The 25,903-nt window shown below is 44.8% G+C and overlaps 1 long non-coding RNA gene across 1 annotated transcript; it reads left to right on the forward strand.

The window, feature by feature from the left end:
* Positions 1-1,263: 1,263 nt before the first annotated feature.
* Positions 1,264-25,747, forward strand: LOC144578749 (uncharacterized). The gene is made up of 3 exons (XR_013525118.1): positions 1,264-1,923; positions 3,558-3,691; positions 24,874-25,747. It is a non-coding gene; the product is annotated as an uncharacterized LOC144578749 (long non-coding RNA).
* The last annotated feature ends 156 nt before the right edge of the window (positions 25,748-25,903 follow it).

A 25,903-nucleotide genomic window follows, 5' to 3' on the forward strand; every position in this document is an offset into this window, starting at 1 on the left:
CATGTGCCACCATGCTCAGCTAATTTTTATATTTTTAGTAGAGACGGGGTTTTGCCATGTTGGTCAGGCTGGTCCTGGACTACTGACCTCAAGCAATCCACCCACCTCGGCCTCCCAAAGTGCCAGGATTACAGGCATGAGGCACTGCACCCAGCCTTTTTGAGACAGGGTCGCCCAGGCTGGAGTGCAGTGGTGTGATCATAGCTTACTGCAACCTCAGATTCCTGGTCTCAAGTGATTATCCTGCCTTAGCCTCCCAACTATATTGGACTACAGGCAATCCACCACCATACGCAGCTTTTTTTTTTTTTTTTTTTTAATAGAGACAGGGTCTCACCCAGTTGTCCTGGATTCAGGTGATGCTCCTGCCTCAGCCTTTCAAATTATTAGGATTATAGACGTGAGCCACCACTCCTGGCCCATATTCACATTTTTAAAAATTATATTCCCTTCCAGCTGTTATCTAGTTAAATATGTGTTTTTTATATATTGATCATGATGTGAATGTAATTTTCTGGGTTTTTTTTTTTTTCTTAGCCCATATACAATTTTCATATGAACAATTTCTTGTGATTACTTTTCTACTTTGTCCTAAAAATACAGTACAAGAGAAGGATACCGTGTTAATTGAGGGCTCTGGTTAATTGAAGTTTTTACTATAATTACCCATTATAAAAATGAAGGGTTTGGTCAGAGAAGAAGTCATAGTCTTGGGCATATTTAATTATTACCTTGGCTTGTAAATAACCCTGTGGTAAAAAAAAATTGCTATTTTAGAAAGATGCTTATTTCAAAATTCCCTTTCATAAACAACAAAGACGATTCTCTTCAGTTCTCACTTGAGAGTGAACATAGCACGAAAGTCAGCATGTGCCTTTTCTTCCATTGATTAGTATTTTCATTCAGCATGGAATAGAAACCAAATTGATAAAATTTGTAATAGCATTGGCTTCTCCTAACATCAAGCCCCCTTTTTCACCATATAGGCAGAAAATACAAACATCACTTTTTTCAAACTCATGGGTAACACTTAACACATCCAAGTTGCAATCTTTGCCAAACTGGGATTTTGAAAAGAAGTCTTGTTTGTGGCCACTAGAGGGCGTAATAGACCGAACAATCCAATGTTTCCAGTCCTTGCACTCAACTTCCCTTTTCTTAGTCTGCAGGCACCATGTTTGTTGTGAAATACCCAGAACTTAGAAGGCATTTCCTTTGTTGCTTATTCTCCTCACTCGATTGTTCTCGACTTTGTTTTCTTAGCAGGTCCCATTACAAATATCACTTACAGTGGAGAACATATGGAAAATTATGGTGTGCTCTCAGGGGCTGTGTGGATGTGATGCCTCAGAGTTTTCATACCTATGAGTGGAAAGATAATGCCTCCTTCAATAATTGACATTTTTTTTAAACCAAGGAGCTAGCTGCGAATATCTTTTGTTGATGCCTTCTATGTACCAAACATTAGGCTAAGTGCTTTTCATATATGACTTCATTTGGTCTTCCCAGTATCCCAACAAAGTAGATGATATTATCCCCATTTTGTAGATAATGAAATTAAGGCTTGTAAAAGATGAAAAGTAGGTGGTAAAATTCTACCCATAGAGATTCAGACTTCTATAATTATTCATGCCATCTATGTGCTGGAGCCTGTGTGGCTGCAATACATTTTTGTGGTTTTTAGGAAGGGGCAGTCCTCTTGGTTAGGACCGTAAATCAAGCCCTGGTGAACTTGTATTTTAATGTAAGTATATTTGTGATCAAACACTGACTTTTAATTTAGAAGGCTTTTTTCCATAACAAATCACCTCAAGAATGAAGAAACTAGTGGACACTTGAAAAGCAGGAATGACCTGTGGTGATAACATCCTTTAGAATAAAGAACCACCTCTGAAATCTTCACCATGACTCCTGGAAGACAAGGTATCATACATTTGCTTAAGATACAGCAGAGACTTGAAGCTCTTTATCTTTTTCTTCTTGATTTCCATTATTGGGAAAAGGAGAGACATTCTAAGGAAAATGTTTTTAAAACCAGAAAAGGTAGCTTAATCTAGTTATGGAAGTCATTTTAAAGATCAGAAATATACTTGTATCTACAATCTTATTTAAATGAATGTAATTGAAGATGATCTGTCTTGGAGAAAAACCTAATGGTATAAGCCTTTGGAGGAAACTTTTTTTTTTTTTTTTGAGACGGAGTTTCATTCTTGTTACCCAGGCTGGAGTGCAATGGCGCGATCTCGATTCACAGCAACCTCCGCCTCCTGGGTTCAGGCAATTCTCCTGCCTCAGCATCCTGAGTAGCTGGGATTACAGGCACGCGCCACCATGCCCAGCTAATTTTTTGTGTTTTTAGTAGAGACGGGGTTTCACCTTATTGACCAGGATGGTCTCGATCTCTTGACCTCATGATCCACCCACCTCGGCCTCCCAAAGTGCTGGAATTACAGGCTTGAGCCTCCGCGCCCGGCCCGGAGGAAATTTTTGATAGGAAAAGACCCTGAATTTGCATACTCAATTTTCAAAGGGGTTTCATTTCTAAGAGCTGACCATTAGGGGGCAATACTGGATCCAAATTTAGTTTTAGTTTATTGAGGGAATTCCTTCAAAATATCTTTGGGCTTGATTTAGAGCTCTATTTTGATTATACATTGCTAGGTGCAGTCTCAGGTTGAGGAAAGGTTATAGATACCAGATTCTTGATTTGTTCCTTACAGCCGGATAATCTTATTCTGACTTTCTAAGAATTATCCTTCCGAGAATTGGTGCTTACTTAATGCCATACATTTCATGGGCGGCTAAGCCTGGATTCAAGGAAGGGTCTTCCAGTCTGCATTTCATGGTTTTCTATGCCACAGTTTTCACTGGAAACCCATCAGGGCATAACCTAAGAATAGGTAAAGCAGATAATACATATATTTTTTAAAGTTTACTGTAAATTATGATGTTTAGAACTTAATTACAGAAATAGTTTAGAGAAACACATTGCAATACCAAGCCTATTTATTATTTCTCAATTGTTCTTTCCTAAAATTTCAAGTCGTTAGATGCTCCATGAGTCTTTGGAGTATTGTCTCAAGTTGCTGACTTCTTTACTGTTGGAACCTCTAATAATTTAAATGCCATTTATACTTCAAATGACAAACTGGCACATTTTGATATTTCTTCTATAGCAAAAAAAAAAATTTTTTATCTAGCAGAAACATAGATGGATATACATCTAGTTCACAATACCTTTTTATTGAACAAAAAGTTTAATATGAAAATATACATGACCCAGTTTTTGTATCATAGTAAAATAGGCCCTTTGGAGAGAAGACGTGGATTTCTCTGCAAAAGAGCCTTGATTTATACTCATCGCAAGGCTTCTAGCTGATACAATTTCCTCATATCACCATAAGCAATATCATTTTCTTACCCACTAGTTGCCATCTCCACATACCCATCAATCACAAGATTCATAAGAGGATCAGATCCCTGCAATATTCCTTAGACATATCGGCCACCAGTTAAATTCAACAATAATTTCTTATCTATAAATTTGTTCAACTCAGGAAGGAGAGCCTTGTTCATGGTGTCAACTGCATGGACTCAGAGCTGCTGTGACAGAGACTTTTCACCCTCCTGCATGCTCCCGAAGTAGACCTGGCCCATGGTTATTTTTAAGGCCTGTATAATTTCTGGTTGGGTAAGTCTTTATACTGAAACTGTGATGAAGGTTGTTAAGTTGCCGTTTTGTTTCTAGATTTTATTTTTACACAAACTAGTATTTGGCCTTCTCCAGAGCCAGTCCTGACCTTGCTTCTGATGGTAAGAAAAGCTCTCCAGTGCTGTAAGACAGCTGTCACTAGGCAAAATACTTGCCCCTGGCTAAACAGCATGCCTTAATAGCACTGATTTCATTCATCTAATTTGTGTATTGAAGAATATTACATTTCTAAGACACTGTAGGAATTTTTTAAAAACATGTTTGTGAAATGGCGGAATCAATATGTAGTACAAACATGTAGCACAAGATGAAAGGGCTGATAGACAAGATTTTTCTTCATTGTCTCTGTAAGACTTGCACTCAAAAAGCTGGTAAATATGTGAGCCCTGTAGAAAGGCCACTGCAGAGTGTTAATAGGACTTCTTAGACCAAACAGTGTCCCTTCAGATTGATAATTAGACTTGAAATTTTTAAGAAAAACTTGGATTTTCCAAAGCAGTGTAACATATCCTAGCAGATGGAGATGGAAATGAGGAAGTGCTACAATTATAAAATACAGGCTTTATTATTTTTTTTCTTTGAGACAGAATCTCACTCTGTTGCACCGAGGCTGGAGTGCAGTGGCATGACCTCGGCTCACTGCAACCTCCACCTCCCAGGTTCAAGCAATTCTCCCACCTCAGTCTCCCAAGTAACTGGGATTGCAGATGCCCACCATGCCCGGCTAATTTTTTGTATTTTTAGTAGAGATGGGGGCTGATCTTGAACTCCCAACTCAGTTGATCTGCTGCCTCAGCCTCCCAAAGTGCTGGGATTACAGGTGTGAGCCATTGAGCCCAGCAAAATGCAAACTTTAAGAGGCAGGCATGGCTAGGCACAGTGGCTCACACCTATAATCCCAGCACTTTGGGAGCCGAGGTAGGCGAATCATGTTAGGAGATCGAGACCATCCTGGCCAACATAATGAAACCCCATCTCTACTAAAAATACAAAAATTAGCTGGGTGTGGTGGCGCATGCCTGTAGTTCCAGCAACTTTGGAGACTGAGGCAGGAGAATCACTTGAACCCAGGAGGCAGAGTGAGCCAAGACTGTGCCATTGCACTCTGGCCAGGCAACAGAGTGAGACTCTGTCTCAAGTGAAAAAAGAGGGCAGACTCTGGATTTCTGTCTGGTACTCCTGACTTAAGTTACCTTTTCTGGCTTTAAAAAACAAATACAGTGACAGTCCCAGCCTGGACCTGGAACTGCAGTGCTGCTAGACTCTTCTCAATGGTTTTCTGGTTGTATTCTGTCCTTCCTTAAAGAGCATTTTCTTTCATAGTCAAGATCTAAACTAATTGTTTTTTTCCAAAAGCAATAGCTTCTGAAAATTTTCACTAAGCAGGAGCTAGGGAGGAAGTAGTTGTTGCGTGCTATAACTCACCCCTTTCCTGTTGAGTAATGCCCTAGAGGTTGAATTCAGTGACAACTGGCTTGCTAGACTTTGACTTCAGAGTAGATGAGCTCCTAGTTTTATGAGAGAACATGTAGATAGAGCCAGCTGGTTGGCATCCGCAGGCAATCTCCTCCCAAAGTGTTTGCTGTACTAACAAGTTAAAGTTCAACATTACTTCCTACCTGATTTCTGCTTTGGAAATATTGGCTTCAACTGTTGGAACTGAAATAAAGGTCATTTGAAGCTATTAGGGCAACCAAGAATGTATCCCAAATATTATCTACTGGTCTGCATCACGGGGAGCGGGTGAGACTCACTGCACCCGGATGTTCGGGTGTCTTAAGCCTTTTACATTATTTAGTTTAAAATATGCTGTGTGGTAATTGAGATGTTTGTTTTTAAAATAGTGCTTTTCTTGAGAACATATTTTTAAAATATGAAATTTTTTTGGATGTAGGTATGGTTGTATGTCTCCATTTTGACTTTTAAGTTAATATTGAGCAAGGGTATATGCACATGTACTTGCCAAAGTCAAGCTGAGCGTGGCTCAATTAACTGCAGAGGAACAGGGCGGACTGGGTGGGGCAAGCTCAGGAATTCTACCCACTCGCTGAGCAAAGTCAAGCACTGGGGGAACAGCTTGAGCTGGAGAGCTCATAGGAAGCCCAGCCCAGCCAGTGAAACATGGAGCTGGGAGAACACAGCCATCAGCCAAAAGCACAGTCTGGTAAATGGTTTGCATCGGGGAAGTGGGAGTCCCAGTCAGGATTCCAGAGTAAGAAAGCAGGACGGCAGAAGCCTGTGTAGGAGTCCCAGCCACAGGCTAAGCTCTAAGAGCAGCGCTTCCTCTACTTCCTGTGGGTTAATGGCAAGATCATGGCAGGACCTCAGGCTTACCAGGCCTAGGTGTAGTTAGTAGTTCTTCAAGACAGGAACTCAGATAGAAGGAAAATGACAGACGGGGATCCTGTTATCAGAACAGAGGTACACAGTACTGCTCAGAATCCCAGGAGCCAGGCAGTGCTCAGAGCCAAGACAAGGTCATGACTGGCCTGGGACAGGCTTGGTTTGGTGCTGAGTGAGTCCTGGAGCCAGGAGCTAGAGCTACTCAGTTCCGCTGGCCTCATTAGGACTAGTCCTGGACACCACAGCCAGGCAAGCCGGTCAAGTGGCCCTAGTCATTGTGGGAGAGGCACGCTGCAGAGACGGGAAGCGCCCTGACCTGGCTTTCACAATGGAAGCAGTCCTGTATAATAACAAGGCAGCCACATGAGAGTGGCTGCAGGAATGAGTTAATATTTCACACCAGGACTTACCTGAGGACTCGCCAAGATGAATGAGCAAAGGCCAAGTGCTACTGAAACACTCACTGTGAAGCTGGCCACATGTTACCTGTGAACTAATTTTCCCATGTGGAGGCAGTTTCACCATAGAAAAATTTAGCTCCAATGATGGCTCTGCCCTTCCCCCCACCCCCTGCCACCCTCTTACCAGGAGTCACTATGAGATGCCCCTCAAGAATACTAATTGGGTAGAAAAGAATCAAAGACAGTGGTCTGTTTCCTCCTCCTCTAAAAAATGAGTCTATGATTTTATGGTGGCGAAACACCTTCGATTCCACATGGCATCCTCCACAACCCTGGCTTTGTGGCAATAGCTGTTTGCCACTGAGTCAGAGGCCTCCCTGATCTGTCTTGCCACATCTGCCCAAATAATGACTTCTCAGTTCACTCCTCCAACCTGCTGCTGGAGAGAATGGCTTCCTTAGGACCATACCTGTAGGAGCTCTGTCTGATCTGTCATCATCATCTGGGGGACTCAGGGGCCAGCTGCATGAGTTATCCAGTCCTCTACTCCCACAATTATCCACAGAACACGTAGCCCTGTCACCTGGCAAGCAGGCCCTCTTTCCCACCCCATCTTCCCCAACCTGGGTACCCAGCGGAAGACTTAAACCCTCCCCGTGGCTGCCTTAGCTCCCCAGGTACCCTTCTCCACCTGGGCGCACTGATAGAGGATATTTCCTTTCATCAGAATGACTTCTTCTTTTACCCAACTCCAGTAGCACTTCGGGATCATCCTTAGCCTGTCTTGTAAACATTATTGATTAGGCATCTGTCTCCGCTACAAGATCGTGAGCTCTGGGAAAGCAGGGACTGTATATATACCTCGTTCATCCTTTTGTCCTTCACCATGCTTGGCCAAAAATAGACTCTGCATCTCTGTTGCTCACAATGGACAAAACTATTCATGTTGGTGAATGTTAATAACATGTACATAAGGTACATAGCAGAAAGATGTTCTCATATCTCTTAAATAGTGAAAGTCAGGAAGTGGCTTAAGGTGAAAATCTTCCTTGGAGCCATTAGTCTGATCCATAAAGCTAATAATAATAATAGCTACAGTTTATCAAGTGCCTACCATGTAGGCTTTGTACTACATGTTTTAATTATATTATCTCATTTAATCCTCAATCCTGCACTGTATGGTTATCTCCACCAAAGGAAAACAGGTTTAGAGAGAGGCTAAGGAATTTTTCTCATTTCACCAGTTAATAAGTGGTAGATTCAGGATTCAGACTCTTAAGTCTGTTTTTCACTGTTATGCCAGGTTATTCACTGAGTGCAGCCTTCTCACCAGCTGGTAGGAAAATCAGGTATTAGAGCTTGCAGCAATGTCAGAAAAGCCTTCCCTAACCTGTCTCTCTTGGCTAAAATGGCTGCTAGGTGAGAAAGAGTTGGCAGCCCCAGTGGCATTCGCTAATGTAGGGGGCAGAGGGCCTTCCAGAGCACCACAGTGTAGCTTCAGTTAGGTAGCCAAGGATAACTTTGGGAATGTGAAAAGGATAAAAGACTGGGTGCTGGTTTTAGCAAACCCTACTGTAAATATGCTGATAAAATGAATAGTGATAGCCCACTTACACTATTCTGATCAGCAGTGTGGTTTTCTAATTCATTTGTTATCCATTGGATCTTCACTAATTGTTTATTTAACCGAGGGCTGCTGTCATTGATAGAGGTTGGCACATTTTAACTCTGTGAGTAAAATGTAATAGCTAGAATTTACTGAGCACCAGATACTTTGAGTTGATGCATATTTAATGCAACAAACCTCTGAGATAGATTATCATCATCTCCATTTTACAGAGAAGAAAACTAAAGCTTAGAGAAATTGCCCAAGATCACACAGTTAGTGTCAAAGCTGGGGTTCAAACCTAAGGATTCAAACTTGACAGTTTATACTTCTACTTTCTCTGATTCCTAAAATTAAGGAATTTCTTATTCATCATCTTAATTTACTATGGATCTCTGGGGACAGCAGGCATCAGTTAAATAAAACATTACATTTTACTGGGTTTATGTTTTCTTTCCCACTCAATTTGATGATAGAATAGCTATGACACATGATATGTTACATGTTACCTCATTAAGCAGTTATACCAATAATACCGTGAAATTTTCATGTTTGAAATTGCTGTAGCACTTTATCCAATAGTAAAGCATTATTGCTCTAGAGTCGTAGAGACCTGAGTTTGATTCCTAGCTCTTCACTCTTCTATGAAGTGGGTATAATACTTATGCTAAACTCTTAAGGTAGTTACAAGAATTAAGCAAGATGATAATATACAAAAAAACCTTAGCATGGACCCCAGTATCAGGGAGCCCTCAGTTGATGTTGGTATTGTTTGTATTATCACTTTGCTCGATCTTCTTGATCTGTTAGAGGAAAATGCATATTAGGAGACAGATTAAACAATCGCTGGCTTATCTCTCACAATTATCCACTTGAAATGATATTCCTATTATTTACAGAATTCTTTGCTGAATTATGACCAGTTTTCTAGTCTTTGAAAAAGGACAGATGAGTAATGAACAGATAAGTTATGAAATTTACTCTTTCCTAGTAAGAATCCCCATTGTTGGGAAGTATGATCTGTGCCTTGGGAAGGTGATGGATGAAAAATTATGATGATCCCCCTAGACAAGGGTAGTCTAGAGCAGCAACTTCGAGATCAGTGGGAATACCTAGACTGCAGGCAGCTTCCTGGGGAATCCTGGAGGAATATGACAGACAAGACACTGTGGTTCTAAGATGTGTTCAGTGGAAGCAACCGCCTTACCGGTTGTTGTGGGAAGGACATTTTGTAGCTATCTTTGCCCCTTGAAAGCTGAGGAGGCGTGGGGAGGTTGGTTGTCTGCAGGCTGTGTGGCCCTGGCTATTTCATCTCGGAAATCTAGGAAAGTCTTGTAGGAACAAGCTTAATGCTTCGCAATTTCAGTTTTCTTGGTGTCTTACAGACACCAATTTTTCCATCTTAGGGATGCTGTGGTAACAGAGGTTCGACCAAGCTGTTCTCAGCAGTCTGGAGCAGATCCAGAAAAGGCAGGTTCATGTTGGTCCTGTGCTGGCGGACATTAAGAAAAATAACTGTGCTTCATAAGAAAACCCCAGATATGGCCAGGCGTGGTGGCTCACACCTGTAGTCCCAGCACTTTGGGAGGCCGCGGCAGGCAGATCACCTGAGGTTGGGAGTTTGAGACCAGCCTGACCGACATAGAGAAATCCAGTCTCTACTAAAAATACAAAATTAGCCGTGCGTGGTGGTGCATGCCTGTAATCCCAGATATTTTGGAGGCTGAGGCAGGAGAATCGCTTGAATCCAGGAGGCAGAGGTTGCAGTGAGCCAAGATCACGCCATTGCTTTCCAGCCTGGGCAACAAGAGCGAAACTCCATCAAGAAAAATAGAGAAGAAAGGAAAGAAAAGGGAAGGAGGGGAAGGAAGGGAAGAAAGCGAAGGAAGCGCTGCATATACTGACAATATAATGGTTGGGGAGGAGGGAAAGTATGTATAGTAAATGGGGAAAAAAAGCCAGGTTGTAAAATTATTTCTACACTTTGGTACCAATTTTACTTTGAACATTAAACACTGTACACGTATTCATATTGATAAGGGGAAGACAGGAAAGAACACACTTGAACAGCATGGATTATCAGTGATTTCTGGATGGTAGAATTACAAGTGCCTTTATTGTCTTAACTCTTTTACGTGTATATGTATATATCAACTCATATACATACACATATATGAGTTACTGTATACATATAAGCACACACACATATATATAATTTTTTAAGAGACAGGAACTCCCTGTCACCCAGGCTGGGGTACACTGGCACAGTTACAGCTCACTGTGGCTTGGAACTCCTGGGCTCCAGTAGTCCTCCCGCCTGAGCCTCCTGAGTAGCTAGGACTACAGTGCCTGCTGCCTTGCCCAGCTAATTTTTTAAATGTTTTTGATAGAGACGGGATCTGGCCGTGTTTCTCAGGCTTGTCTCAAACTCCTTGCCTCAAGTGATGCTCCTGATTCAGCCTCCCAGAATGCTGGGATTATAGGCATCAACACCCAGCTGCTTTTTTATATTTCGCAATGTTGAAGAATGAAACATTAGAAACTCAGAAAATCAAAAGTTGTGATAATTAGGGGAAGATGTGACTTGGAGTCATGTCAACATGGAGTAATGAGAAGCTCACCATGCAGAACAATGCCTGTGGTATGCTACTATTTGTGTAATGAAGGGGGAAAACAATTTATATGACTTGCTTGTGTATGTATAAAATATCCCTGGAAGTTCTAAGTTTTATGCCTTTTAAAAAAATCTAATACCTATGAGCCGGATGTGGTAGCTCACACCTGTAATCCCGGCACTTTGAGAGGCTGAGGCAGGCAGATCACCTGAGGTCAGGAGTTGACCCCATCTCTACTAAAAATACAAAAAGTAGTGAGGCATGGTGGAAGGCACCTATAATCAGGAGAATTGCTTGAATCCAGAAGGCAGAGGTTACAGTGAGCTGAGATCACACCCCTACACTCCGGCCTGGGCAGCAAAGAGAGACTCCGTCTGAAAAAAAAAAAAAAAAAAAACCTAGTACCTATGTAAAAAGTTATATTTTTAAAATATGATATGTATATATTTTTTTCTGTTTATGCCAGGAGTTCCTGAAAACTGTCAGATGGTGCGTGGTTGTAAGTGAACTGTATGCACTGCTGTGTTTACCATTTCAAACACACAGAGTCTGATCTACAGTAGGTGGAGTGTCTGCAAGGCACCACCCACCAGGTGGGGTGATGCTGTTTCCCTAAAGGTCCACATGTCAAATGCACATCCTCATTCAGTCACCACCAGCACCACAAAAAGTTTTAATGTGACCCATCAAGTTTTCATTTTTGCCCTGGCTTGCAAGGAGCCTAGAGTGATGTTTTGTCTTTAGCTAGGTTTTCTAGTACAGCCAGACTCCTCCCTATACCTACCCCATTTATTATTTCTCTGTCTTCTTTCAAATCCTGTTCTATTAGCTTTTCATTTAGTTATAGCTATGACTTTACCTATATGCAGTTTCAAAACCGTTTCAGAAGCAATAGGACATACATTAGTTATTTATCGCTATGTTGCATATCACTCTAAAATGTAGAAATTAAAACAACAATATACGTGTAATATATCTCACAGTTTTAGGGAGTGAGAAATTCAGGAACGTTCTGGCTTGGAGTCTTTCAAGAGGTTGCAGTTAAGACATCAGCCAGAGCCACAGCCATTTGCAAGCTTAACTGGGGCTAGAGGGTCTTCTTCCCAGATGGTTGGCAAGTTGGTACCAGCTGTTGGTTAGACTTCAGATGCTTCCCTTATGGGCCTCTCCACAGGCAGCTTGAGTGTCCTTGTGACAGCGCAGCCCCTGCAGCAGACAATCCAAGGGATTGTCACAGTGACACGCACCTGCAGTTCAGCCACATTCTAATCATTAGAAGCGAGTCACTAAGTTCAGCTAAATCCAAGGGGAGTGACATTGGTTTCCACCTTTTGAAGAAAGGAGTGTCAAAAAGTTGGTGAACATATTTTAAAACCATCATAGGTTATAATAATCAATTAGTCAATATCAGATAAATGGAAAATGATGGGAAGGTGCTTTGAGAAGGAGGGAACAATGACAGAGTACCTTCTATGTCCTAGGCTCTGTACTTCAATACATTATTGTGTTTAATTTTTTTTTGACAGGGTCTCTGTTGCCCAGGCTTGAGTGCAGTGGTGCAATCTCAGCTCACTTCAACCTCTGCCTCTTGGGTTCAAGCGATTATCATGCCTCAGTCTCCTGACTAGCTGGGACTACAGCCACATGCCACCACTCCAGCTAATTTTTGTATTTTTAGTAAAGTCAGGATTTCACCCTGTTGCCCAGGCTGGTCTCGAACTCCTGACCTCAAGAGATCTGCCCACCTTGGCTTCTCAAAGTGCTGGAATTAATGGTGAGCCACCATGCCTTAATTCTCAGTTTTACAGATGAGGAAAGTGAGTCTGTGGAGATAGAACTTGTCCGAGGTCCCATCGCTAGTGTCAGTATGTCAAGCACATAGTCTGAGCCCACAGCTGTATCATCACCTACTTCAGTGGAAACTAGAAAGCATTCCCAAGTATTTGCTACCTTGACTTATCTAAGCCATGTCCATTTTGCCACCAGGGACAAATGTGATCAATACCCCCAGTTGAATGAATTCTGAAAGCTCTGTTTAATTTGTCTCTAAATGCTCTGGATCTTAACTCTCCTTCAACACACCTCCCCTGGCTTCTGCCATTGCCATATTTGCCCAGTCTAGACAGCACCATGCCTCTCCTCACCCCTGACTTTGAAAGCCAGCCAACTCCTCTTCCCACTACAGCTGGCTGTGGCCTGGAGGCCAGTGGGGTCAATGGAGCAGAGTGGCACTGAGTGCAGGGGTGAGAGGGCAAAGCTCTCCGTCTAATGGGGCCTGAGCCAAGCCCAGCAGAGTAGAGATAGGACAGCCCATCTCTCCTAGTGCCATGCTGAACTGCAGAAGCCTGATAAGGTGAGGGAACAACCCGCCCAAATATGTGTCCTTTTCCAAATATAGATTTCTCCCCACACTGCTCTCCCCGCCGTCAGTTGTCGTAGGGATGCTTTCCTCCAAGGGTGGCTGGCTGCCTTTCCCCCCTGGGAGATGGAACGTGATACAGGTCATGACCAGCTCTTTGGGGTGACAGGTGGAGTGGCTGGGGTCTGTGCTGGAAGTGCTAGAGTTCCCACCTCTTCTGCTCCCCTCCCTTCTCAGCATTGGCCAGTCCTGTGCTTCCAGAAAACAAACTTTTCTGATGGATTCTCTAGTCAACACTGACTCTTCTGCCAGAGCTCATACCTGGAGAACCGCTGGAATTCTGCTCCACTAGTAGTGTCAGCTCCTAAGGCACATTTTCTTGGCAGAAACCGTTCCTTGGGTTGGAAGTTTGAGGAGCCAGTGTTATTATTGGAACCAGAGCTGGAGTAAGAAGCAGGTCAACAGCTGTTAGCCAGGACTCTATTCTGTAAGGGACTTGAAAACCTTTCTGGTAAAGGTGGAAAAGATGAAAAACATCGACTTCTTATAATTCCTTGTAGGAAGTCTACTGTCTGTGGTTGAAAGAATACTATGGCCGGGCACAGTGGCTCATGTCTATTATACCAGCCCTTTGGGAGGCCAAAGGGGATGGATCACTTGAGGCCAGGATTTCTACCAGCCTGCTTGACATAGCGAGACCCTGTCTCTATTTTTAAAAAAAAAAAAAGAAGAAGAAGGCTCTGATGAAACACTTTGAGGTGGAGGAAGGCATTGAGACCTCTAGCATCCATTGGTTGCCAGAGATGGCAATCTGGTTAACAGCAGGGCCTTTCCGGGTGTGGTTGTGTGTTGGAAGCGTGTTCACACCCCACCCCACCCCACCCCATTTGGCCGTCCACCCTCTCTATGTGCTCAACTCCTCTCTAGGGAAAGAAGCAGCAGATACTGAGAGGGGATCAGCAGGCTGGGGCACCAAGTTGGTAGCTCACATAGAAGGACCAGGTCTCGGCCACCCTGGCTGGAACAGCGCGTGTGTGGGGCAGGCCACCCTCTGAGTAGGGGCTTTACAGGATGGATCAGAGCCACCACTGACTGTGATAGAGGGAGACTCTGGGGGGGACCAAGCCTATAAACTAGCTTCCATGCCAGCTACCCGCCTTCTCCTCAGACCTGCATCCTGGCTTTAGGGCCAGCAATTCAACTTGAATTTTCCCTGTCCTCTTAGATGGGGTTTATCCCTCATTCGCAAGGCCCCAGGACACTTGACATTGATGAGCAAAGCAGGGGGAGTCCACATCCTACCAGGAGGGTAGTCAGGAGTCAGTGCCGGTCCCTGTTGTGTGCAGATGTAAAAACTTTTGCCTGGTGGCCCACTGCCCTGGTGACAGCTGTGTCATCCCAAGACCCCAACAGTATGCTGCATAGGCCCTGGGAGAGATCATCGTAGGGGAGAAAGTACGAAAGTGATCAATTCCACCAGCACGTCTGGAGCACCTGCAAGTCTAAGGCAGGGCTCTGGAGGCTTTTTGCCTGGACTATCACCCTCCCACGACACCCCCACGGGATGGGCACCGTTACCACCTACTCTGCCTTAGGAGGGAGGAACCACCGGCACGGGAGGCTAAACATCTTGCTCAAACTGGTGGCGAGTAAGTGGGGTCAGGACTCAAAGGCAGGTGTCTGACTCCTGAGCCCTTTAAGCCACTGTCTCTCTCCTGAGAAAAGCCGCCTCTTCAGAGCTTGCGACCCCCAGTCCGTGGCTCTTCTGTGCCTCTGCTGTGCTCCGCCCCCTCGCTGGGGATGGACGAAGCCTGGGCCCTCCTACCGTGGGAAGCTGGTAGGGCAGCTCCTGTGATCCCTACAGCAAGGCAGGCTTTTCCAGAACAAATCAGGCGCCTGAAAATCAGACAGCCTGTGTCCCGCAAGAAGGCGGATCCCCACCTGGTAGGGAGGCACTGGGCTGTGATGGAGGCTGATTGGGAAGAACTGTGGAGCTGGAAGTTTTGCCAAGGACCAGCCTGAGTGTTTTCCCTGAGCTTGGTGTTCTCAGCTGTAGCGTAGGGATGAGCCCCTCTTCCTCTTGGAGCTGAGGCTGGGATGAAGGGAGTGTGAGTTGGCGCCTGGTGCTGGAGGGTCCCACAGCAGGCATCCAGTTGCTATCACTGGAGGGCACGAGAGGCCCCTCCTGGGACTCGCCCTCTGTCCCCAGTCCCCCTGCACCACCTCTCTCCCTGTCTCCTTCCTCTTCCACTTTGATTCTTTCTCTCCCTCTTCCTTTTATGTGGATGGAGGCCTCGGAGTGGCCAGAGAGATGTGGCTGAGCCTGGCCCTCCCTTGGGGAGGAGCCACTAGACACACCTGCCCGTGGCCTGGAACACTTCCAGCCGGAAAGGTGAACCGAGCCAGGCCCTGAGTCAGGAGCCTGTGTCTCATGGCAGCCACACCCCACGCCTCTGGCCCCTGCCTACCCCTCACTCCCAGGCTCCTGCTTGCTGCTGTCTCTCCTCACCACGACCTCTGCCCACTCCAGCTGTGGCCTGGGAGGGGCCTGCAGTGAGGGAAAAACTGTTGACAGCAGAGACCATGCCACGGTCACTTTTCACTTGAGGGGAAACTGCAGACCGCCTTCCTCCTCCTCCTGCCCTCTCCCCCAGCCCAGAGGGGAAGATGCATGGGGAGGGGGCCGAGGGATTACCACGCTTGGCTGGCTGGCTTTCCATGCACAGGGTATTGAGGCCGCCTAATTGACAGATAGTAAACACGGATAAAGACTTTGGGACAGAGAAGCAGGGGGTCGTGGGGACAAGGCAGGCTGAGGCATTGGGAGGGTGGGGGGCTGAGAGTCTTGGGAGAAGACCAGATGGCTTCCTGCCATGTCCCCATCTGGGCCTCTGCTAACTTTAAGCCAAGTGAGCAGGGCCTGGTGGACAAAGGCCAACGTGCACATGAAGGGGCCATGGGAGGTGTGGCCTGGGGGAGAGGAGAAGCCAGGGTTCCCCCTTCTGTGTGAGGCCTGGCAGCTTGAGAGTCTGGGCCTGGCGTCCCCTCCCCTGGGCACCACCAGGCGAGGAATCCAAGCTCCCAACTTGTTCTCCACACCACCTCTCAGCTCGCCTGTGAGGGAGGCCCTGGGACAGCTCCATTCAGTGTGAACATGAAGTTTTCCTGCAAGGAGCTGGGCTCTCTAACAGCCCCACTGGTAGTAGAGCTCAGGGAGAGGCTCAAAGCTGCTTGGGAGAGCCTGGTCATGGCCACCAGCCCTGTGAACACCATCCACCCACTTCCGGCATGGCCCCAAACCCAGAGGATGCAGGCTCCCAGCACGGGATGGGGTCCTGCCCAGGGAAGGAGGAAGGAAGCTGCCTGCCCTCTGCCTAGGCCCCTGTACCACCCTCACCCCAGCATGGTCTGGCTGCCATGATCTCCGTTCTGTTTACAAGGCTTCTTACTGTGCCCAGCACCCTGAGGAAGAGAGAGGATCAGAGACATCCCACCCTCCTGTTGGACAAATTCTCTTACTTCCACATTTCTGCCTTGGCTCCTTAGAGGCCTTAGCTGGACTCCCTGAGCTCCGACCTGCTAATCACACCAAGGCTGCTCACCATGAAAAAGAACTGACTTTGCCTGCTCTCCCTCCCTGTTCAAATCCATGCCAGGCTTTCCTGTGCAGCTAAGTCCTTCCCAGAGAGACACCAAGATGAAAGCAGACAGAGCTGGATTCAAACTTCATCCCTGCTCTTTACAACTTTGGGCAAGTTGCTTGCTTTCTTTGAGCCTCAGTTTCTTGATCTGTAACTAGGAAAATGGGTGCCTCATTGCTGAGGTGTTGCAACATTTAATAAGGTGTGACTTGGAGAGCACCCTGCCCTCCCTCCCTGGCAGGTGCACAGAGAACTTGATAGACCATAACTCACAGGCCACATGGCCACCATTGCCCATTGACGCGACCTCCGAAACCTCTCTCCCATTCCGCTCCTCTTCCTATCCCCATTGTCACAGCCCTAGTCTGAGCCCCTAGTTCCCCACCTGAATTCATTTAAACAATGAATTCCTTGACCCCCTTACTGGTCTTACTGCTCCCTGGCTCACCGCTCAGTCCAGCCTCCTGTTTCAGGAGAGCGAGCTATTTAAAATGCAAATCACCGTCTGTCACTCACCACCTAGTTGCTTATGACTTGTGAGAGATGAGATCAAACTTCCTTTGCACGGAGCGAGTCCATTGGCAACCTGGCCCCATCTGCCTCCTGGCTTGTTGCTACCCTCCCACCAGTCACCTCCCTCTGCCACTTGCATTCACACTACGAGGCCATTGCACATGTTCTTTTCTCGGCTTGATGGGTCCTTACGCAGTTCACCTGAGAGCCAACTTCTCATCCTCTGGGGTGGAAGGAGACCTGCGATGTGGCAGGCACTGTGCTAAGCGTTTTATTTGCATTATTTCATGAGACATACTATTATCTCCGTTTTGTGGGTGATAAAACCAAGTCTCAAGTGGTTAAACAGAATTCAAACCTAGCTCAGTTATGATCCTAAATCCATACTTTCTTATTACAGCTGTTTCCCAGCTCAAATGCCTCCTCCTTCATGAAACCTTCCCCCATTATGAGCGTGGAGGCGGGATCTGGCTTGGTGTTTTAGGGGACAGAGTACGTCAATGAATTGAGGGGTGCAAAAAGTTTGTTTGGGGTAAGTGCATGATGAGTCCAACAAACAGATTCAGCAGTTCCCATATTCAAGGAACATGTCTGGTTGCTGGACAGAAGGAAAAATTAATTGGTGGGCAATAACGTGTTGGCAAAGATGTGGGGAAATTAGTCTTCATACATTGCTAATGGGAATGTAAAATGGTACAACCGTATTTGAAAAACAGTTTGGCAGTTCCTCAAAAAGTTAAACATAGAGTTTCCAATTCTACTACTCAGTATATACCCAAGAGAAATGAAAACATATGTCTGTGTAAAAATTTTCACACAAATGTTCATAGCAGCATTATTCATAATAGCCAAAAACTGGCAACAACTCAAATGTCCATCAAATGATGACTGAATAAACAAAATGTGGCATCTGCATGCAAGGAATTTGGTTCAGCCATATGAAGGAATGAAGTACTGACACATGCTACAACATGGTGAACCGTGAAAACACTGTGCTAAGTGAAAGAGATGTGAAATGATACACCTATTGTATCGCTATGTGTGAATGTCTCGTGATGTCAGGAATAGCAAAAATCAGCCAGGTGTGGTGGCTCATGCCTGTAATCCCAGCACTTTGGGAGACTGAGGCAGGTGGATCACTTGAGGTCAGGTGTTTGAGACCAGCTTGACCAACATGGTGAAACCCCGTCTCCACTAAAAATACAAAAAATTAGCCAGACATGGTGGCCCGCGCCTGTAATCTCAGCTACTCCAGAGGCTGAGGCGGGAGAATCACTGGAATCCGGAAGGCAGAGGTTGCAGTAAGCCAAATTGAGCCACTGCACTCCAGCCTCGGAGACACAGCAAGACTCCATCTCAAAAAAAAAAAAAAGAATAGTAAAAATCCATAAACACAGAAGCTGAAGGGTTCCCATGGCCTCAGGGTGTGGGGTAAATACAGTGACACAAATGGCTCTGGGGTTTCTTTTGGGTGTGATGAAAATATTCTAAATCAGATAATTGTAAGTTTCAGAGCTTTGAATATAGTAAAAACCACTGAATTGTATACCCTGAAAAGGGGAATTTATATCCTGACAAAGCTGCTTTTAAAAAATAGTGGGCCAGGAATTCAGGATCAGACTGGGCACATAGTAAGACTTCCTTTCTACAAAATTTTTTTTAAAAAATTAGCCACGTGTGGTGGTATGTGGCTGTAGCCCCAGCTACTCAGGGGACTGAGGTGGGAGAATCACTTGAACCCAGGAGGTCAAGGCTGCAGTGAGCCATGTTTGCGCCACTGCACTGCAGCTTGAGTGGCAGAGTGAGACCCTGTCACAAAAACTGGCTGTAACCTACATGTCCAACAATAGGGGCTTCTTAGAGCTCCAGTGGCACAATCGGTTAGCGCACGGTACTTATATGACAGTGCGAGCGGAGCAATAGGGGCTTCTTGAGAAAGCTGATTCAGTTAATAGACAACTCTGCAGTGCTTTTCAATGATACAAAACGTTGACATGAAAATGTTTTAAGATTATTGAGTAGTTTAAAAAAAAAGGAATAATAGACTCAAAATATAGTATTGGATTCCATTTTGGGGTGTGTCTGTGTGTGTGTGTGTGTGTGTGTGTGTGTGTGTGTGTGTGTGTGTCTGCATAAGAAAATGGAAAGATTACCAAAATGTTACAGATCCCAGCTGGGCACCAGGGATACATTTATCCTTTCTGCAGGGGAGGTGGCGGGGAAGCCACTGGAATTTTCTAGTATTTCCACGTAGTAAACACCTATTAGTTGTGAAATTTCTAAAAAGAGTGGTTAGGAGGTCTTCCTTGCCCCTCCAAGGGTTCACAATCTAGCAAGGAAGATGAATCCAAACATTGCAGAGGGAGGCCAAGAGACTGAGAGAGGGTGGTTCGGTTTTACTGAAGGGCTGCAGGGAGCTCTCCAGGGAGGGATGGAGACTGAAATGATGGCTGAGGCCGGGCACATTGGCTCACACCTGTAATCCCAGGACTTTGGGAGGCCGAGGCAGGCGGATCACCTGAGCTCAGGAGTGGAAGACCAGCATGGGCAACATGATGAAAGCCCGTTTCTACCAAAGAAATACAAAAATTAGTCAGGTGTGGTGGCACATGCCTGTAGTCCCAGCTACTAGGGAGGCTGAGGTGGGAGAAGTACTTGACTGGCAGGTCGAGGCTGCAGCAAGCTGTGATCACACCACTGCACTTTTGCCTGGGAAACAGCGAGAGATTGTCTCAAAAGAAAAAAGTATGGCTGGAAGAAGCATATGGGGGCAACACCAGAAAACTGAGCCTATGACCCTCGATTTCCAGGAGACAAATGGGGAGGAGCAAATGGGATTTCTCATCAACTGTTTCCAGAGATTTTGTGTCCTGTGACCCAGTCCTTACCTCATGTGACTGAATAATTCTGAATAGAGATTGTGCCTTCTGTACTCCTGTAACCACTGGCAGGAGATTGAGTACATTTGTCAAAACCTGTGACAAGGTAGTCATCAAACTCACCTGGCAGCATTTGAATGGGTTCTGGACCTGGGGCAGCCACCGGGTGGAGGATGCAAGTGTGGATGCAGAGAGGCAGGACACGGACCCTCAGTCCCCTGCAGCTTCCCACCTCCACCTTCCCTTTGCCTTTCTGGTTAAATGCTGTTTCTGCTCAAGCTGGGGAGATGCCTAGTGGGCTGTGAACAGAAGTCAGAGGCTGTGAAATAACCTGAAAGGTCAACAGGAAGCAGGGAGATAAATCATGAGGAGAATGACTTAGAGAGGGCGTGGGCTGGGTTTGGTCTTATTTTTAGTGGTCTTGGTGGTGACAGCGGTGGGGAACTGAGACCAGAAGCAGGAAGCCGGGTTTCCCAGCCTCAGCTTTTGATGGTTTCCAGGTCCCCATGAGCCAGTGAAGATGCAGCCCGCCCCGTGATAAACCAGTATGTTAACTTGCCTTTGTCTTTGAGAGATTTTCGTGTTTTCTTGTGAAAGCAGTGAGGGATCCCTCAAATCATGAATAAGGCAGAGCGCGTTAACCAGGGTGTGAGCACTGCCCTGTGCATGCTTCGTGAGTGAGACACACACACACACACACACACACACACACACACACGCATGCACAGGGTGTGCACTCACAGCTGGGGGAAGGGAGCTTCTGACAGAATCCAAAAGGCCCCATAAGTAACCCCAAATTAACAATCACTAATAAGGCCGGATGTTGTGGCTCACGCCTGTAATCCCAGCACTTTGGGAGGTCGAGGTGGAGAATTGCTTGAGCCAGGAGTTCGAGACCAGCCTGGGCAACATAGTGAGACCCCATCTCTAAAAAAAAAAAAAAAAAACACACACACACACACAAAAATAGCTGGTCATGATGGTGCAAGCCTGTAGTCCCAGCTACTTGGAAGGCTGAGGTGGGAGAATCATCTGTGACCCAGAGGTCAAGGCTGCAGTGAGCCAAGAGCGGGCCACTGCACTCCAGCCTGGGTGCTTCCTGGCTAATAGTTTCCTTGTTTGGTAGTGACCCGTTTCCTGGCTAACAGATGGCCATCTTTGCGCTCTGTCCTCACATGATGGAAGGGGCAAGGACTCTCTCTCTCTCTGTGGCCTCTTTTATAAGAGCCATAATCCCACCATGAGGCTCTGCCCTCATGATCCACATCATCTCCCAAAGGCCTCACCTCCTAATACTATCACATTGGGGATTCGACTTAAACACAAAAATCAGGGACAGGAGCACAACCATTTAAACCGTATCAGGTTGTCAAAAATAGTTTGAATCTCAGCATGGCGACTGATTTGCTGTGGGATTTTAGGCAAGTGACTTAATGTCTCTGAGCCTTAGTTTCCTCATCTGAAAGTGCATCTAAATGAGATATGGCACCTGAAAGCATCCAAGGGATAGTCTGTATCTGAGTCTCTCTGGAGAGGTTGGGCAGAAAGGCATTCTGGGACAAGCAAGGCCAGCGTGCAAATTAGCACCCAGACTGACAGAGGCACAGAGGACAGAGGAAGGTCCTGAAGCAGCAGGGATTGGGTCAGCCAGGGGCTTTCCAGTTGTCCAGAGACCCTGCCATAAAGAACCACTGCTCTTTCCTCTGTCTGAGCCTCTCCCTTCCTCCTCCCTAGTATAGTACTTCACCTGTAACCTCTCCACACACTCGCCAAGCATCTTGTTCTTACCTGGTTGGCCTTTCCAGCTACTGTGTAATTTGACTCCTCCATACTCCTGGGAGTGCCTCAAGGCTAGTGAAATGGCCAGGAAGGAAAAACAGCAGAGGGGAGTCAAACAGATCTTGCTACAAGCCTAACTGGACTGAGTTGTGAGACCTTGGGCAGCTTAATTCCTTTGAATTTTTTCATCTGCAAAGAAGGAATCAGTAAAAGTACCTTTTTCTCATGTTTGGAAGATTAAAGGAGGTGTTGCATGTAGAGACTTAGATGGAAGGAGGTAAGCTCTCAATGAGTCTTACTTGTTTTTTTTCTTCTTGCCCCCATCATGTGGAATGCAGCACTGAGCAGGGCCTCAGCTTCTGAAACTCAGCCAGGTATCATTGCAGTCCTTGGCCAGTTTTTCTGTCCAACGCTTACATGACTGGCTTATTGAAAATACAGGCACTATACTCCAAAATGTCTTAGATTACTGATCCCAAACCTAGTGGCATGTCAGAATCATCTGGGGAAGGTTTCTTAAAAAAAATAGATTACCAGACACCACCTTACCTACCAAATCAATCTCTAGGAATGGGGCCTGAGAATCTGCACTTTTAAAATGCCCCTCAGGTGGCTCAGATCCAGCCAGCAGATCATCATTTTAAAGGAAAACACCCTTCTCTTCTGTTACAGCTTCTTGTTGGCAAGTTTTGAGCCATCTTGTTCCATTATTCACAACACCACACAACGGAAAATGACAAGGTGTGTTTATTTTTTTATTCATTCAACACATGTCTATTAAGTGTCTCCTATCTAGAATAACAGCTAAAGTTTAAGCTCAGGGCCAGTTCATACCCACTGAGATGGCTGAAAGACAATAACAAGTATTGACAAGGGTGTGGAGAAATGAGCCCCCACACACTGCTTGTGGGAATATAACCTGGTGCAGCCAGTTTGGAAAACAGTCTAGCAGTTCCTCTAACTATTAAAAACATAGGTTCTGGGTTCCCCTATCATTCAGCAGCTCCACCCCCAGGTGGAACCCAAGAGAGATGAAAGCATATGTCCATCCAAAAACTCCTCTTGCATGATCATAGCAGCATTATTCATAACACTGAAACACTGAAAACTGCCCAGTTCACCAACTGACAAATGGATACAAAGCTGATCTATTTATACAATGCAGTATTTTTTGGCAGTGAGAGGAAATGAGGTGCTGATAGATGCTACAGCAAGGACGAACCTTGCAATCATTATGCTAAGTGAAACAAGCCAGCCACAAAGGACCACATATTGTATAATCCCATATATATGAAATGCCCAGAGTAGGCAAATCTATAGAGACAGAAGTAGGCAGGACTGAGGAATTGGGACAAAATGGGGAGTAACGGCTAACGGGTATGGACTCTCTTTCTGGGATGATGAAATGTTCTAAGATTGATGGTGGTGATGGTTGCAGGACTCTGTAAATACACTAAAAACTGTCTGATTGTACACTTTAAATGGGTGAATTGTATGTGAATAAGATCTCCATACATTTATTAAAAGTAGAGAGTTCAGGCTCTGAAGTCTGACTTCCCAGGTTAGAATCCCAGCTCTGCTGTTTCACTAGTTGGGCAATTATAGGCAAGTAATATAACCTCTCCATGCCTTCGCTTCCTCCTTGTAAGATTAATTTAGTTGATATGTGAAAAAGTTCAGTAAACATTAGCTCTTCTTGTTTTGAACCAGGCATGTTCTAGATCTGTGCTGTCCAATACAAGAGAGAATAGCACTTAAAAGGTAGCTAATTCCCACTGTCCCCGCAAAATGCAGCTACTCTGAATTGCGATATGCTACAAGGGCCAGCACAGTGGCTCATGCCTGTAATCCCAGCACTTTGGGAGGCTGAAGTGGGTAGATTAATTGAGGTTAGGCATTTGAGATATGCTGAAAGTATCAAACACACATCAGATTTCAAAGGCTTAGTATGGAAAGTAAAATATTTAATTACTGTTTTTTATAATAATTACATATTGAAATGTTTCTGATCTATTGGGTTAAATAAAATATATCTGTAAAATTAATTTTACCTTTTACTCTTTTTTAAATTGTGGCTACTAGAAAATGTAAAATTGTATAGTGACCAACTAACATCATAATAAATGGTAAAAGACTGAAAGCTTTCCCCTAAGATCATGAACAAGACAAGGGTGTCTGCTCTTGCCACTTCTATTCAACATTGTGCTGGAGGGTCCAGCCAGGGAAACTTGACGAGAAAGTGAAATGAAAGGCCAGTACGGAGAAAAAGAATTAAAACTGTCTCTGTTGACAGATAATCTTTTATATAGAAAATACTAAGACGTCTACCCCCCAAACACCAAGCTACTAGAACTAAGAAACAAGTCCCAGCAAGATTTCAAAAGATATAAAAAATATAAAATTTTTGTATTTAATAAATTTAATTGTATTTCAATACATTAGCATATAAAAATTAATTGTATTTCAATACATTAGCAATTCAAGGTTCAAAAATAGAATTTAGAAAACAATTTCACGTCTACTAGTATCAAAAGGAATAAAGCACATAAGCATAAATTTAACAGAAGCACAAGATTTGTACATTCAAAACTGTAAAATATTGTTGAAGGAAATTGAAGAAGACCTAATTAAATGGAAAGACGTCCCATGGTTGTGAATTGGAAGGCTCAATATTGCTAAGAGGGCAATATTCCCCAAATTGATCTAACAGATTCAGTGTAATTCCTATCGAAATTCCAACTGACTTCTTTGTAGAAGTTGATAAGGTGATCACATGAATGTGAAGTGTATGTAAAATGCATGTGGAAATGCAAGGAACCCACAATAGCCAAAATAATTTTGAAAAATAGAGGACTCATACTTCTCAATTTTAAAACTTCCTACAAGGCTACAGTCATTACGACAGTGTGGTACTTGTGTAAAGATATGGACGTGGAGATCAATGGAATAGAAATGAGGGACCGGAAAGAACTCTCACAGTTATGGTCAGTTGATTTTCTTTTCTTTTATTCTTTCTTAAAAACAGGGTCTCACTATGTTGCCCAGGCTGGTCGCGATCTCCTGACTTCCAGCAATCCTCCCACCTTGGCCTCCCGAAGTGCTAGGATTTATAGGCAGGAGCCACCCAGATGTCAATCAGCTATCAACCAGGGTGCCAAGATCATTCAATGGTGAAAATAAGAGTCTTTCCAACAAATGGTGTTGGCATAAATGGAGATCAACATGCAAAGACGGGGAAGGACTACACTGTGTTTCCTGTGTCAGGTGTCAATGTGTGAAGCTGGCTTGAGATTAAACATCCAATGAGAAAGGAAAACACCCTTGTCTCTTCCTGGGACTCCGGCCGCCAGAGCAGGGGCACCAGGCAGTACCCAGCACCACCTGAAGAAGTGCCTGTGCTTTGACCCAGCAATTCCACTTCTAGAACTTTTCCCTACATACATGTGCACATGTGTGCACCATGACTTAGGTATGTCGTTATCTGCCACAGCATTGTTCATAACAAAAAGCCCTGGAGGAAATCTGTGTTCATCAGTGGGGGCCTAGTTATGCTGCATCCATAAAGGGCCATGATTTATTTAGCAGTAAAAAAAGGATGAGAAAACTCTGTGTGTACTAGTAAGAAACGATCTCTAAGATACATCATTAAGTTAAAAAATAAGGTGCAGTGTTCAAAGTATGTTATTTATTTTGTGTGTGTGTGTGTGTGTGTGTGTGTGTGTGTGTGTGTAGGGAAAAGGAGTGTTTCCATAGCTGCTAGAAACTAGTGCATTTGGTTGACACCAGGAAGAAACTGGGTGATGTGACAAGGGATAAGAGAAATGTTTTCTCCATATATCCCCAGGTCTCTTTTGTATCCAGAGAAATAAACGCATATTCAAAAAAATTAATAAAAGAAACCAGCAGAGTTGTTTTGCAAACTGAATACATGTTCTTCAGCCTAGTTTGACCTGAGCTACAACAGGAACTGGAAGTCATGGGTGGCTATTTTTCCTGCAGAATTATTGTGTGAATTACTTTACCTCTGTTCAGAAGTGCAAGGGTGGGGATGATCA

This window comes from Callithrix jacchus, chromosome 12 (genome assembly GCF_049354715.1).
Source record: "Callithrix jacchus isolate 240 chromosome 12, calJac240_pri, whole genome shotgun sequence".
In the NCBI taxonomy this organism is placed as follows: Eukaryota; Metazoa; Chordata; class Mammalia; order Primates; family Cebidae; genus Callithrix; species Callithrix jacchus.